Consider the following 15,697-nt stretch of genomic DNA (forward strand, 5'->3'; position numbering starts at 1 on the left):
AAATAGGTACATAGATGTGTCTATGTGTGTTTATTCTTACTTCTTCTCTTTTCTCACACAAAATATAGCATACTATAAACACTGTTTGGCTGGGCGTGGTGGCTCACGCCTGTAATCCCAGCACTTTGGGAGGCCGAGACGGGCGGATCACCTGAGGTCAGGAGTTTGAGACCAGCCTGGCCAACATGGCGAAACCCTGTCCCTACTAAAAATACAAAAATTAGCTGGGCGTGGTGGTGCATGTCTGTAATCCCAGCTACTTGGGAGGCTGGGGAAGGAGAATCACTTGAACCCGGGTGGTAGAGGTTGCAGTGAGCTGAGATCGTGCCACTGCACTCCAGCTGTGCTACGGGAGTGAGACTCCATCTCAAATAAATAAATAAATAAACACTGTTTTTTGTTGTTGTTGTTGTTGTTGTTGTTTTTGAGATGGAGTCTCGAACTGTGCCCAGGCTGGAGTGCAGTGGTGTGATCTCAGCTCACTGCAACCTCCGCCTCCAGGGTTCAAGAGATTCTTCTGCTTCAGCCTCCCGAGTAGCTAGGATTAAAGGAGCATGCCACCTCACCCAGCTAATTTTTGTATTTTTAGTAGAGATGAGGTTTCTCCATGTTGGCCAGGCTGGTCTGAAACTCCTGACCTCAAGTGATCTGCCCTCCTCGGCCTCCCAAAGTGCTGGGATTACAGGTGTCAGCCACAGTGCCTGATCAACACTGTTTTGCACCTTGCTTTTTAGACATAATGATACATTTTGGAAATTAATTGGTATTATTATATACTGTAGTGGGTTACGTTTTTTCCCCAAAAGATGTATCCAGAACCTGAGGATACGACCTTATTTGGAATAAGAGTCTTTGCAGATGTAATTAAGGTAAGAATCTTAAGCTGGGCACTGTGGCTCACGCCTGTAATCCCAACACTTTGGGAGGCCAAGGCAGGCGGATCACCTGAGGTCAGGAGTTTGAGATCAGCCTGGCTAACATGGTGAAATGCCGTCTCTACTAAAAATACAAAAATTTAGCCAGGTGTGGTGACACGCGCCTGTAATCCCAGCAACTTGGAAAGCTGAGGCAGGAGAATCACTTGAACCCGGGAGGTGGAGGTTGCAGTGAGCCGAGATGGCACCACTGAAGTCCAGCCTGGATGACAGAGCCAGACCTTGCCTCAAAAATTAAAAAAAAAAAAAAAAAAAAAAAAGACAAGACCATTCTGGATTAATGTGAGCCCTAAATCCAGTTGGGAGTGTCCTTATAAGAGAAAAGACAGGGAGTTTTGGCTGGGTGCGGTGGCTCATGCCTGTAATCCCAGCACTTTGGGAGGCCAAGCTGGGTGGATCACAAGGTCAGGAGTTCAAGACCAGCCTGAGCAACATGGTGAAACCCCCGTCTCTGCTAAAAATACAAAAATTAGCCATGGATGGTGGTGCGCACTGTAATCACAGCTACTCGGGAGGCTGAGGCGGGAGAATCACTTGAACCCGGAAGGCAGAGGTTGCAGTGAGCCAAGATCGTGCCTCTGTACTCCAGCCTGGGTGACAGAGCAAGACTCCACCTCAAAAAAAAAAAAAAAAAAAAAAAGAGAGAGAGGGAGTTTTTGAGACAGAGGGGAAGGCCTTGTGAAGATGGAGGTAGAGATTAGAGTGATGCAGTTATAAACTAAAGAATGCCAAGGATTGCAGGCAGCCACCAGAAGCAAGGAGAGAAGCATGGAACATATTCTCCTTCAGAGCCTCCAGAAGGAATCAACTCTGCTGATACCTTGATTTTGGTTTTCTGGCTTCCAGAACTGTGAGATAATAAAGCTCTGTTGTCTTAAGCCACCAAATTTATAGCAATTTGTTACGGCAGTCACAATAAACTAATACAGAGACCTTCCTCATGCTTTTTTTTTTTTTTATGACTGAATAGTATCCTTCGGTGTCTGTACAATGGTTTATTCAATCAATTTTCTATTGATGGACATATGAATTGTTCCCAAACTTTTGTTTGTACAGATAATGCCCAGGTATAATTTACATTTGTTTCCGAGAAGTGAGATTGCTGGGTCAAAAACTGTAAATGCGTTTGTCTTTTTGCTAAATATGAGCAAATTCCCCTCCATAGGGGCTGTAATATTTTGCACTCCAACCAGCAATGAATGAGAATGCCTACTTCTCCACAGGCTCACCAACAGAGTACATTTTCAAACTTGAATTTTTGTCAATCTGATCAATAAGACATGGTATTTCAGTGTACCGATCAGTTGCATTTCCCTTATTATGAGTGAAGTTGAACATTTTTTCATGTTTGAGACTCCTTGCTTTTTTCTATGAACCCTCTGATCATGTCTTTCACTGATTTTTCTATTTGTTTTTTTCTTCTTAATTGTTAAGAACTTTTGCAACATAATTATAATTTGCAAATTTTTTGTTTCTTATATTTCTTTTGTCCATGTCTGTGGTTTTTTACCATGTCCCCCCAACATTTTTTTCAATTATTATTATTATTTTTGTTTGTTTGTTTTGAGATGGAGTCTCGATCTGTCACCCAGGCTGGAGTGCAATGGCACGATCTCGGCTCACTGCAACCTCCGCCTCCTGGGTTCAAGCGATTTTCCTGCCTCAGCCTCCCAAGTAGCTGGGATTACAGGTGCATGCCACCACGCCCAGCTAATTTTTGTACTTTTAGTAGAGATGAGGTTTCACCATGTTGGCCAGGCTGGTCTTGAACTCCTGACCTCAAGTGATCTGCCCTCCTTGGCCTCCCAAAGTGCTGGGATTACAGGTGTGAGCCACCGCACCTGGCCTTTCTTCAATTTTTAATACAAAAGGACTGTTGATGCTTCCCAGCCTAAGAAGCCTTTCTGACCTATATCCTTCTCTGAGTCTATGCTGAGCTATATTCTACTCTGAATGATTGCTCACCAATGTCTGACTCCTTCTCTCTATCAGTCTTTCTCAATTAGAATCAGAGATTTTAGCTACACTATAGCTCCTATCACTCTTTTTTCTTTTTATATCTCAGATTGATTTCCTCAGAAAGCAAAGCCTGAGACAGAGGACATATATGTTGTTTCCCCATTGGGGGAGCAAAGCAGAGAAGGATGGAGAGCCAATGAAATGGTGTGTTATCAAGCTGGCCATATTTATGTGCAATATGATTGCTCAATCTGTGGGACTGTGCCCCAGAGAAGCCCCATAAACTCTGTCTCAGGACTTCTCTAGCTGACGGAAGCAGGAGGAACTGGGGCAGGAGACAGGGACAACAAAGAGGAACGAATTGATTCATTGTCTCCTGTCTCTCTTGGGTGGAAATTTGCCGATTGACCAGTCATCAAATCTAAACTTTTTTTCTTTTTTTTTTTTGAGACAGGGTGTCACTCTGTCACCCAGGTGTGAGTGCAGTGGTGGGATAATGAAACCACCTTTGCAAAATTATGACTGAGACAGGGAATGAGATCTAACTTTTTTTTTTTTTTTGAGACAGAGTCTTGCTGTCACCCAGGCTGGAGTGCAGGGGCCATCTCGGCTCACTGCAATCTCTGCCTCCTGGGTTCAAGCGATTCTCCTGCCTCAGCCTCCCGAGTAGCTGGGATTACAGGCATGCGCCACCATGCCTGGCTAATTTTGTATTTTTAGTAGAGACAGGGTTTCTCCATGTTGGCAAGGCTGGTCTCGAACCCCTGACCTCAGGTGATCCACCTGCCTCGGCCTCCCAAAGTGCTAGGATTACAGGTGTGAGCCACCACTCCTGGCCCCTCACAGGCTTCTCTAACCACAGGCTTATACAAGGGATGCATCACTTGTTTCCTTACTCTTTACTCATATTGAGAAAAGTCCTGGATTTTTAAGTCGGACAATAGAAATACAGCCGGGAGCCTGGTAAAAGAGAGTGGTCTGAGGTTCTTTTTTTGAATAAACTGACCATAACCCTATCAGAAAACTATCATTCAATGAGTTGACCTTATTAAGAGTTTAGACTTGGCCGGGCACAGTGGCTCACATCTGGAATCCCAGCACTTTGGGAGGCCGAGGCAGGAGGATCACTTGAGCCCGGGAGTTCGAGACCAGCCTGGGTAACATAGCAAGACCCTGTCTCTACAAAAAATAACCAGACATGGTGGAGCATGCCTGTATTCCCAGCTACTAGGAAGGCTGAGGCAAGAGGATCATTTGAGCCCGGGAGGTCGAGGCAGCAGTGAGCCATTATTGTAACTGCCCAATGGGTTCACCTTGCCTGCTGCCTAGACAGAGCCGATTCATCAAGACAGAAGAATTGCAATAGAGAAAGAGTAATTCACGCAGAGCCGGCTGTGCGGGAGACCGGAGTTTTATTATTACTCAAATTACTCAAATCAAATCGGGGAGCAGAGTTTTTAAGGACAACTTGGTGGGTGAGGGGAAGCCAGTAAGCCGAGAGTGCTGACTGGTTAGGGATGAAATCATAGGGAGTCGAAGCTGTCTTCTTGTGCTCAGTCAGTTACTGGGTGGGGCTCACAAGATCAGATGAGCCAGTGTTTCGATCTGGGTGGTACCAGCTGATCCATCAAAGGCAGGGTCTGCAAAATATCTCAAGCACTGGTCTTAGGAGCAGTTTAGGGAGAGTCAGAATCTTGTAGCCTCCTGCTGTACGACTCCTAAACCATAATTTCTAATCCTGTGGCTAATGTTAGTCCTACAGAGGCAATCCAGTCCCCAAGCAAGAAGGAGGTCTGCTTTGGGAAAGGGCTGTTATCGTCTTTGTTTTAAACTATAAGCTATAGTTTAAAGTTTCTCCCAAATTTAGTTCAGCCTATGCTCAAGAATGAACAAGGACAGCTTGGAGGTTAGAGGCAAGATGGAGTAGGTGAAGTTAGATATCATTTGGTGGGCCACGGTGGCTCACTCCTGTAATCCCAGCACTTCGGGAGGCTGAGGCAGGTGTATCACCTGAGGTCAGGAGTTCGAGACCAGCCTGGCCAACATGGTGAAATCCTGTCTCTACTAAAAATACAAAAAATTAGCTGGGCATGGTGGCGTGCACCTGTAGTCCCAGTTACTTGAGAGGCTGAGGCAGAAGAATCGCGTGAACCCAGGAGGCAGGTATTGCAGTGAGCTGAGATCATGGCACTGCACTCCAGCCTGGGTGACAGAGTATGACTCTGTCTAAAAAATAAAAAGAGAAGTCTGGGAGGGGAACACTCAACACCTTGCCTTGGGGGAAGGGGACAGAGGGGGTGGCGGTGGAGCATCAGCAAAGGCTCCCTGCAGAGCAGTGACTTATGACTAGGCTTGCCTTGGGTATGGAAATTTCCACCATTAGGCTTGGTCCTTTGGGTAAAGCAGTGTTTAACTGAAATCCCCATTCAGTAATTCACGATGTCATTAAAACTTTGTGGTGGATTATTTATAAATCTTCAGAGAAGGCCTCAGGGGGGATGTAGGAGATGCTTCTTGATGATGTGAGATCATTCTAAGACACTAGAGAGAGGGCAGGGATGGATGAGATGGGGTCTTGTTATGTTGTCCAGGCTACTCTTGAATTCCTGACCAAACAATCCTCCTGCTTTGGCCTCCCAAAGTGCTGGGAATACAGGTATGAGCTGCTGAGCCTGGCCAAATTAAAACCTAACTTAAATATTTTTTTAAAATCCCAAAATTGAAAACAAATTTGAGCAAATGAACCTAATTCTATGTCAAGTAGTATCACTACACAGAGAAAATATTTACTTTATATGATAATTTTAATATTGAAATATGGTATATCCTTATAGGTACATATTCTAAGATAAAAAGAATTGCAAACACATTTCTTTTTTTTTTTTGGACGGAGTCTCACTCTGCCGCCAGGCTGGAGTGCAGTGGCGAAATCTCGGCTCATTGCAACCTCCACCTCCCGGGTTCAAGCGATACTCCTGCCTCAGCCTCGTGAGTAGCTGGGATAATAGGTGCTAATTTTTGTATTTTTAGTAGAGATGGGGTTTTACCATCTTGGCCAGGATGGTCTCGATTTCTTGACCTCGTGATCCACCCACCTTGGCCTTCCGAAGTGCTGGGATTACAGGCATGAGCCACTGCCCCCGGCCATATCTTGTATATCTTATCTTGTATATCTAAAAATAAACTTTTACATTTTAATTAGAAATATAAATAATAAAAGAAAAACAGAAAATGAATGAGACCAAAAGCTGTTTTTTGAAAAGATCAATAAAATTAAAAAATTATAAAGTTAATAAGAGAAATAAGATCAATAAAATTGAATTTTTCCATTTTGTCTGTGTTAACACATATATTGGAATAAAGCTGTTCATAGTATCTCCTTACTAGCCTTTTTTGTGTGTGTTTTTAAGACAAGGTCTTGCTCTGTCACCCAGGCTGGAGTGCAGTGGCATGATCTCAGCTCACTGCAACCTCTGCTTCATGGGCTCAAGTGATTCTCCTGCCTCAGCCTCCAGAGTAGCTGGGACTACAGGCACAAGCCACCACGTCTGGCTAATTTTGTTTATTTTTTGTAGAGACAAGGTGTCCCTATGTTGCCCAGGCTGGTCTCTCGAACTTCTGGCCTCAAGTGATCCTCCCACCTCGGCCTCCCAAAGTGCTTGGATTATAGGTGTGAGCCACCACACCTGCTTAACTAGCCAGGATGTCTGTGTTACCATAGATGTCTGTAGGCTCTATGGTGGTGAACCCTCCTTAATCTCTGATACTGGTTTTTTTTTTTTTTTTTTTTGAGATGGAGTCTCACCCCGTGGCCCAGGCTGGAGTGCAGTGGTGCGATCTCGGCTCACTGCAACCTCTGCCTCCTGGATTCCAGCGATTCTCCTGCCTCAGCCTCCCGAGTAGCTGGGACTACAGGGGTGCACCACCACGTCCAGCTAATTTTTGTATTTTTGTAGAGACAGGGTTTCATCATGTTAGCTAGGATAGTCTGGATCTCTTGACCTCGTGATCCGCCCACCTTGGCCTCCCAAAATGCTGGGAATACAGGCATGAGCCACCACACCTGGCCAATACTGATATTTTTTTTATCTTCTCTTGCTTTTTCTCTTTCTTTTTTTTTTTTTAAATCATTCTAGTGCATTATTTTTTTTCCCAGAAGCAAGGAGATCCTCAAATACTAATGGAGGCTTTAGAAAAGAGCTTGTCGTTTAAAAAGAAAAAAAGAAAAAAGGTTAATGAAAGCATATTGAAAAGATAAATGAACTAGATTGAAGTGGCTCCCACTGATTAAATTTGTGATTATTTGAGCATAAAAAATAATGAATATAATTAAGCAAAACACATGAAATAAGAAAAAAATACACCAAAAGTCCCAAACCAAACCAAATCTTATTTCTCAACATAAGAGGTAATTAGTATACATATTCCTAATTCTGAAAATTGGTTGTTAAAGGAGATGATCTAAGCAACTTTTTTGCCTTCTCCATAGGAATCGTATTTCAGGGATAATAAAATGGTCTTAGCTGAAAAGGAAACTCTTCTTTTCTGAAGACTGCCTGCTAATAAATGGAGAAGAAATAATAAAATTGGAACAATCCCCAGGCCAGGCATGGTGGCTCACGCCTGTAATCCCAGCACTTTGGGAGGCCGAGGCAGGCAGATCACCTGAGGTCAGGAGTTCGAGACCAGCCTGGCCAACATGGCGAAACCCCGTCTTTACTAAAAGTAAAATCCCAGCTACTCAGGAGGCTGAGGCAGGAGAATCGCTTGAACCTGGGAGGTGGAGGTTGCAGTGAGCTGAGATCGCACCACTGCACTCCAGCCTGGGCTACAAGAGTGAGACTCTGCCTCAGAAAAAAAAAAGAAAAAAGAAGGTCTAAATTTTAAAAGGCTGAAGAGATGTAAGTTCAAGACAGTCAATGATCCTTGACTGAATTCTTACTGTTAAAAAAGAAAGAAAGAAAGAAACAGCGATAAAAGGTAATTTTTTTTTTAATCTGTCATGCAGGCTGGAGTGTAGTGGCTATCTCAGTTTACTGCAAGCTCCACCTCCTGGGTTCATGCCATTCTCCTGCTTTAGACTCCTGAGTAGCTGGGACTATAGGCACCCGCCACCATGCCTGGCTAATTTTTTTGTATTTTTAGTAGAGACGGGTTTTCACCATGTTAGCCAGGTTGGTCTCAATCTCCTGACCTCGTGATCCGCCCACCTCGGCCTCCCAAAGTGCTGGGATTACAGGCATGAGCCACCATGCCTGGCCTTACAAAAGGCAATTTTTAAGCAATTGAAGACATTTGCAAAGGAAATTGGTATTAGGTAATAGTAAGAAATTATTGCTCATTTTCTTACATTTATAGTATTGTTGTGGATACATAGGAGAAAGTTATTTATTTAGAGATCGCTATGGTCTGAATGTTTGTGTCTCCCCAAAATTTATATGTTGAAATCCTAAACCCCAGTGTGATGGTGTGAGGAAGTGAGGTTGTTGGGAGGTGATTTGGCCATGAATACTCCACACTATAAGGGATTAGTACCTTTATAAGAGACTCCAGAGAGCTCCCTTTCCCTTTCTACCATGTGAAGACACAGCAAAGAGATGGCTCTCTATGAAACAGGAAGAAGGCACTCACCGAATCTTCTTGATCTTGGATTTCCCAGCCACCAGAACTGTGAGAAATAAATTTCTGTTGTGTATAAGCCATACAATCTATAGTATTCTGCTAGAGCAGTGCAAAGGAACTAAGAAAGAAAAAAAATTTTTTTTTTTAAGACAGAGTCTCCCTCTGTCACCCAAGCTGGAGTACAGTGGTGCGATCTCAACTCACTGCAACCTCCACCTCCCGGGTTCAAGCAATTCTCCTGTCTTAGCCTCCCAAGTAGCTGGGATCACAGGCTTGCGCCATCACTCCTGGTGAACTAAGACAGAGATTAATGCTAAAGTTTTCAGAAGTGAAGTATCACGATATCTGTACTTTAACACAGTGCAGAAATGAAGCAAATGTGGCAAAAGGTTAATGATTTTTCAAACTAGTTGGTAAGTACAAGGATGTTCAGTTTCCTGTTCTTTCTGCTTTGTTTTCTCTTTTGTTGTTTTTTTTTTTTTAGAGATGGGGTTTTACGATGTGGCCCAGGCTGGAGTACAGTGGCTATTCAAAGACTCAACTGAGTCTACCTCACTGCAGACTGCATAGCACACTGCAGCATTGAATTCCTGGGCTCAAGTGGGCCTCCTGCCTCAGCCTCCTGAGTAGCTGGGACTAACTTTGCTCTATTTTTGAAATACTCATAATAAATAATGAGAATAAAATGAATCTTTATGTATGGAAGCTCCATGGACATCTCATTGAAAACAACATTGACTTACAAAGGTAGCTTCATTCATATTTGTTTCCTTTTTTTTATTCACCCTTCATAATACCCCAATTTCATAATGGAACTTTATGAAAATTAATGGTGATCAGACCGGGCACAGTGGGTGGCTGACGCCTGTAATCCCAGCACTTTGGGAGGTTGAGTCAGCGGATCACTTGAGGTCAGGAGTTTGAGACCAGCCTGGCCAACATGGTGAAACCCCATATCTACTAAAAATACAAAAATTAGCAAGGTGTGGTGGCAGGTGCCTATAATCCCAGCTACTGGAGGGGTCTGAGGCAGGAGAATCGCTTGAACCCGGGAGGCGGAGGTTGCAGTGAGCCAAGATTGCACCACTGCGCTTCAGCCTGGGTGACAGAGACAGACTCTATCTCAAACAAAACAAAACAAACAAAAAAGAAAATGAATGGTGATCAACTCATAATGATATAATAATCTGTATTCAATTTCATTAATAACTTTTAAGTGATACGCCCATCTAACAGCAACCTAGTGACAGGAGTGGCCATGGTGGTGATCTATTAATTCCTGAGTATCAAATAATTAAATGAAAATTCAATATTTTTGTTTGTTTTCTTTTTACTTTTCCATGAGCTTTCAACTCTGAAAAAAAATTCTATTAAATTAGACAAAACCTATGTATGTAAAAAAGTTCAAGTGGACTGCTCCCCAGAGTCAAATAAGTCATATATGGCCCTGGGGCCCAGGGTATTTTTCAACCACATAATTATAATAGACAGAAATATAGGCACTGGAAGATCAAATCTTATAGCTAGTGGCAGAATTGAAACCAGAATATTTAGGTATTCTGAATACCAGGTATATTTATTACTCAGTGGCCCTCAACAGGTGGGCCCCCATCTAGGGAACACTTGGACATGTGTTATAGATGGGAATGTTTTGGGTTGTCATAATGACTGAGAGTTGCTTATGGCAATTAGTACCTAGAGGCTATAGATGCTAAAAGTGAGGCAATTTCAGAGAAAGTCTTACACAATAAAAAACGAAACAAAACAAACTGTCCTAATTCAAATGCCACTAACTCAACTTCCCCCACCACATCACCACACACTGAGAAATTGCTACCCAAATACAACTTAATGTCAATTTGGCTGATTAAAGGCATAATGTAATAATGAAGAAAATTCAAAACAGACAGAAAAAAGACAATTTCTTTTTAGCCATTGATATTTTTAAGAATCAAATTTCACCAGGCACAGTGGCTCATGCCTGTAATGCCAGCACTTTGGGAGGCCGAGGCAGGTGGATCGCCCAAGCTTGGGAGTTTGAGACCAGCCTGGCCAGCATGGTGAAACCCCATCTCTACTAAAAATACAAAAATTAGCCGGGCGTGGTGGCAGGCGCCTGTAATCCCAGCTACTTGGGAAGCTGAGGCAGGAGAATTGCTTGAACCCGGGAGGCAGAGATTGCAGTGAGCCGAGATCGTACCACTGCACCTCCAGCCTGGGCAACAGAGTGAGACTCCGTGTCAAAAAAAAAAAGAATCAAATTTCATTCCCACTGATAGTTGTTTCCTGTTTGTGTTAAACTTTAATTGGATTTTTAAGTCAAACATCAATGAAAGAATTATGACATCCTGAAGTACACTGAAGAAATCTTGAGATTAAAACTAATTCACATGAAACTTACATGTTGGCATAAGCTGAGAACCAAAATTAAAATGAACTGAACTAATTTACTAAGGAGCAAAAGCAATAAAACAAACAAAAGCAAAATTTTAAAAACCAATATAGTGAGCTCATTTGACTTGAAAGTGAAACTCCTTTTGTTTTCCAAACTCAGCGAACTGGAAGGGAAAAAAGAACCATAATATACTCAAAGCAAACCAATATTTGATTCTTTTCAAGACCATCTCAGTGAACAATATGTGTCAAAGAGCTGTGGTTAATTGAAATCCCTGACTGTACTGTATATTGCAGACCTCAGTACTTTTTTTTTTTTTTTAAACAAGGTCTCTTTCTATTGCCTAGGTTCCAGGCTGCAGCCTCACCCTCCCAGGATTAAACAATCCTCTCACCTCAGCCTCCTGAGCAGCTGGGACTACAGGTGCATGCCACCACGCCTGACTAATTTTTAAACTTTTTTGTGGAGACAGGGTCTCACTATGTTACCCAGATTGGTCTCGAAACTCCTAGGCTCAAGTGATCCTCCCACCTCAGCCTCCGAAAGTTCTGGGATTACAGGCATGAGCCACTGCACCTGGCCTTCTTTACTCTTAATAGTAATATAGCTATCACCTTTTGCTCTTATCTTGCCAACCAGTGTTTAGCAGATATACTTTAACTGATTTTAGAGGTAAATATACGGAAACAGAGAATGCATAAAATGTTACAGAATACACTTTGTGGTCCTGAAATGCTGTGGGATATCCATTAATTTAACTCTTGCCTGAGTACCTGCTATGTGCCAGATTCTATCCAGCACTGTAGTAGGTACTAGAAATAAAGTGTCTTTCTTTTCTTTTCTTTTTTTTTTTTTTTTTTGGAGACAGAGTTTTGCCCTTGTCCCTCAGGCTGGAGTGCAATGGCGCGTTCTCTGCTCACTGCAACCTCCACCTCCTTGGTTCAAGCGATTCTCGAGCCTCAGCCTCCCGAGTAGCTGGGATTACAGGCGCCTGCAACCACGCCCGGCTAATTTTTGTATTTTTAGTAGAGACGGGGTTTCACCATGTTGGGTTTCACAATATTGGCCAGGCGCAGTGGCTCACGCCTGTAATCCCAGCACTTTGAGATTACAGGCCAAGGCGGGCGAACCACCTGAGGTCAGGAGTTCGAGACCAGCCTGGCCAACACGGTGAAACCCCGTCCCTACTAAAAATACAAAAAACTGGCGCAGGCAGTGCTCGCGGCAGCAGCGGCGGCGGTGGGAGGTTCGGTTGTCGCCCGTTGGCACTCGGCGGCCGCCATTGCAGTTTGTTTTCACTTGCTTTTTAAAGACAGAAAGCTCATGGTGCAAATTGTTATTTCCTGGGAATCCCTGCGCTGATCGTGTGGCATCATATCCTGAATGGGAAAATCATCCACCTGGAGAAAGCTTTTGCAGTCCCTGTCAAACACACTCCTGGATATCAGGACTGTGATGAGCTTGGCCACGAGACTGGCACTTGGTACCTGGTGAGAGCACTCATCAAAGACAAGATCCTTTTCAAAACCTGCCCCAAGCCCATTATCACCAACGTCCCCAAGAAAGTATGAAAGAGCTCGGATTTTCCCTAGAGAGCGGCCAACTCCTTGGACTGGTGCTCCGCTGCCACCTCAAGGACGGCTGGACGGTTCCCTGGGACGACAGGGGGGTCCTGTTCTGAACACAGGCCACCCACTGGGTGTGAACTCGGATCCCTTCCTTATGGCGGCTGGTTTTCTTGGTGGAAATCTGGCCCCATTTCCAAGGAACTCATCTCCTTCTCCAGCTTCATCAGGCTCATTGGCTTCAAATCCAGCACCTTTCCCGGCTGGTGCTCGTGACCCAAGCATGGCTTCTTTTCCAAGAGGGATGAATCCCACTGGCACAGGTGCAGTTTCTTTCCCAAGGCCTGGTGGCTTCTTGGGGCCAGGCCCGGGACGAGGCCCCACCCTAAACCCTAGGACAGGGGCTCTTCCAGGCCCGGGGCCTGTCTAACCCCAGGTTAGGGGGTCTCCCAGGACCAGGTCCTATGTCCAACCTAAGGGCAGGTAGTCTCCTGGGAGCAGGTCCTGACCCCAGAAGTGGTGGTCCCATGGGCCCTGGATCTGGACCTAACCTGAGAGCAGGTGTTCTGTTGACTTCTGGGAATGGTCCTCCCAATCCTTGGCCAGCTGGCCTGGGCCCAGGACCAAACCCCAATCTGAGATCAGGCTTTTTAGGGACAAACCCTGCCCCCAGGTTAGGTGTGTTTCCAAGACCAAGTGGCCTGGGCCCGGGCCGTAATCTAGATGCCAGAGCAGGTGGCCTCTTGGGCACAGGACCTGGTCTTAAGAATAGCTGGACCTCAAGGCCTCGATCTTGTCCCCATTCTAAGAGCGGCAGGTCTTTTAGGAGCAAATTCAGCTTGTCACAGGCTTCTGGAAACATGGGCACAAGCCCGTCTTCCATGGCAAGAGTACCTGGCCCCATGGGTCCAAACTTGGGTCCTGGCCCTCGGGAAATTGGCCTTCCAGGGCCAAATCCATCTCCCATGTCAAGGGCTCCTGGCCCCATAGGCCCTAATTCAGCTCATTTCTCAAGGCCAGGGGGCCCCATGGGGGTAAATGCCAATCCCTTTCCCAGGGGAGCGGGTTCATCTGCCTTCTCTCAGTCTTCTGGCACATTGGCATCAAACCCAGCTATCTTCCAAAGGTCTGCTGGCCTCCAGGGCTCAAATCCAACAGTTTTCCCAAGAGCCTCTGGGCCACTTGGCCCCAACCCAGCTAACTTCCCAAGGGCCGCTGGCCTGCAGGGTCCAAGTCCGACTACCTTCCCAAGGTCTACTGGCCCATTAGGCCCTGGTCAAGTTACTTTCTCCAGGTCAGCTGCCGGGCACCTGGGCTCTTCTCCAGCAGGCCCTGTGGGTACCAACCCAGCTCCTTTCGCAAGGCCAACTGGGACCCTGGGTCTCAACCCGGCTTCCTTTCCAAGGATGAATGGCCCTGCAGGCAAGAGTTTGGTCCCATTTCCTAGAGTGGGGAGCCTCCCTGGCACAAACCCAGCTGCTTTCCCCAGACCAGGGGGTCCAATGGCTGCAGTGTACCCAAATGGAATGTTACCCCCTTAAACACCTTTTTCCCTCCAGGACCACCTTAGTTTCTAGGCACTGTGGTTCTCAGCAGTGGCTGTCTCTTAGGTAAAAGGGTGGAGCTACAGTCTGAAGAACATAGCTGGGGCTCAAGTTCAAATGAGCCATCTTTTTCCTCTGCGTTTTTCTTGACTGAAGGTGAGCTGTTATTTGTGGCACATGAACTGTGGCAGGTGAGAATAATCCTGGCCTTGAGAGAAAGGATCTCCAGCCTCCCAGAAGCCTGCTGTGCTTTCATCCCACAGCTTTCTGCCCATTGTTTCTTACTAGTTTCTTGAATTGTTCTTGTGTACTTTTCCCCAGGGATACATTGGCCTACGGGTCCCAGTTCACAAGTAGTCCCCTGCTCACCGTTGGAGAATCAGCTCACTGCTCTCTAGAAACGTGGCATTGGTGAACTGACCATTCTTCCATAGCTCTGACCTGGGCAGCTTGGAACTGGTCATCCTCAACTGCCATACCTTTCCCTGGGGGCTTGAACACAGAACAGGGAGATGGACAACCACTTCAAAGACCCACCAAATGCAGTTTCTGCTTGACTGACTGGGCCTGTAGCTCCCTTCTCCTGGGACTTAGGAGTAGCCGGATTTAAGGCTCCTCTACCCATCCAGCTCCCTCTTCACTGGTACTCCCAATCAAAAAACCTCAAAATTTAAACTGATGTGGATGGGTATATGGGAATTGGGGTGAGGGTGGGGGAAAGAAGGGAAGAAATCACTGTGCTTCGTTCAGCCTGGTGTGAAAGGATGGTTGGTGGTTTTCCTGCGTTGTATCTTTTCTTACTGTTTCTTTAATAAATGGGATGAGAGGGCAAAAGAAAAAAAAAAAACACTTAGCCAGGCATAGTGGTGCACGCCTGTAATCCCAGCTACTCGGGAGGCTGAGGCAAGAGAATTGCTTGAACCCAGGAGGCAAAGGTTTCAGTGAGCCAAGATTGTGCCACTGCACTCCAGCCTGGGCGATACAATAAGACTCTGTCACAAAAAAAATAAAAAATAAAAATAAAAATAAATAAATAAAAATAAAAATAAATAAATCAGCATATCATGGTGGATCACAGACCACATTCTGGTCTCAGGGAGATCTGGGTTCAAATCCAGCTCTACCAGCTCATGACTATGAGTTATAGCCAGATAAAAATAGAAGATACAGGATAAAATAGCATATTTAAGGAATTCAGAGCCCAGTTAGAGGTAAAGAGAGTTTAGTCTGCCACTTGAGTAGGGTTGCAGATTTCTAGTTAACCCAATCAGGTAACTAAAACTTTATAGCTAAAAGGTATGGCCTTACGCCCTCCCATGAGCAAAGTGGCTATTTTTTAAAAAAGGGGGTTCCTCACTTTTGCTATGAATAAAATTATTGTGACTAATTTTGTAAGAAAAATATGATATGGTTCATTAGTTTTTTAAAACCAAGTTTATTGACATAACAATAAACTGCCTCTATTTAAAGCATAAATTTTAGGTCCAGGAGTGGTGGCTCAAGCCTGTAATCCTAGCACTTTGGGAAGCTGAGGCAGGTGGATCTCCTGAGATATGGAGTTTGAGACCAGCCTGGTCAACATGGCTAAAAACCATCTCTACTAAAAATACAAAACTTAGCCTGGTGCGGTGGCACGTGCCTGTAGTCCCAGCTACTTGGGAGGCTGAGGCAGGAGAA

At 44.9% G+C, this 15,697-nt stretch overlaps 1 pseudogene; it reads left to right on the forward strand.

Annotated features, from left to right (window-relative positions):
• The first annotated feature begins 806 nt into the window (after positions 1-806).
• LOC103784401 (decreased expression in renal and prostate cancer protein-like) lies at positions 807-15,425 on the forward strand (annotated as a pseudogene).
• Positions 15,426-15,697: the final 272 nt, after the last annotated feature.

The sequence above is a fragment of the Pan paniscus genome, chromosome X, assembly GCF_029289425.2.
Source record: "Pan paniscus chromosome X, NHGRI_mPanPan1-v2.0_pri, whole genome shotgun sequence".
Lineage (NCBI taxonomy): Eukaryota > Metazoa > Chordata > Mammalia > Primates > Hominidae > Pan > Pan paniscus.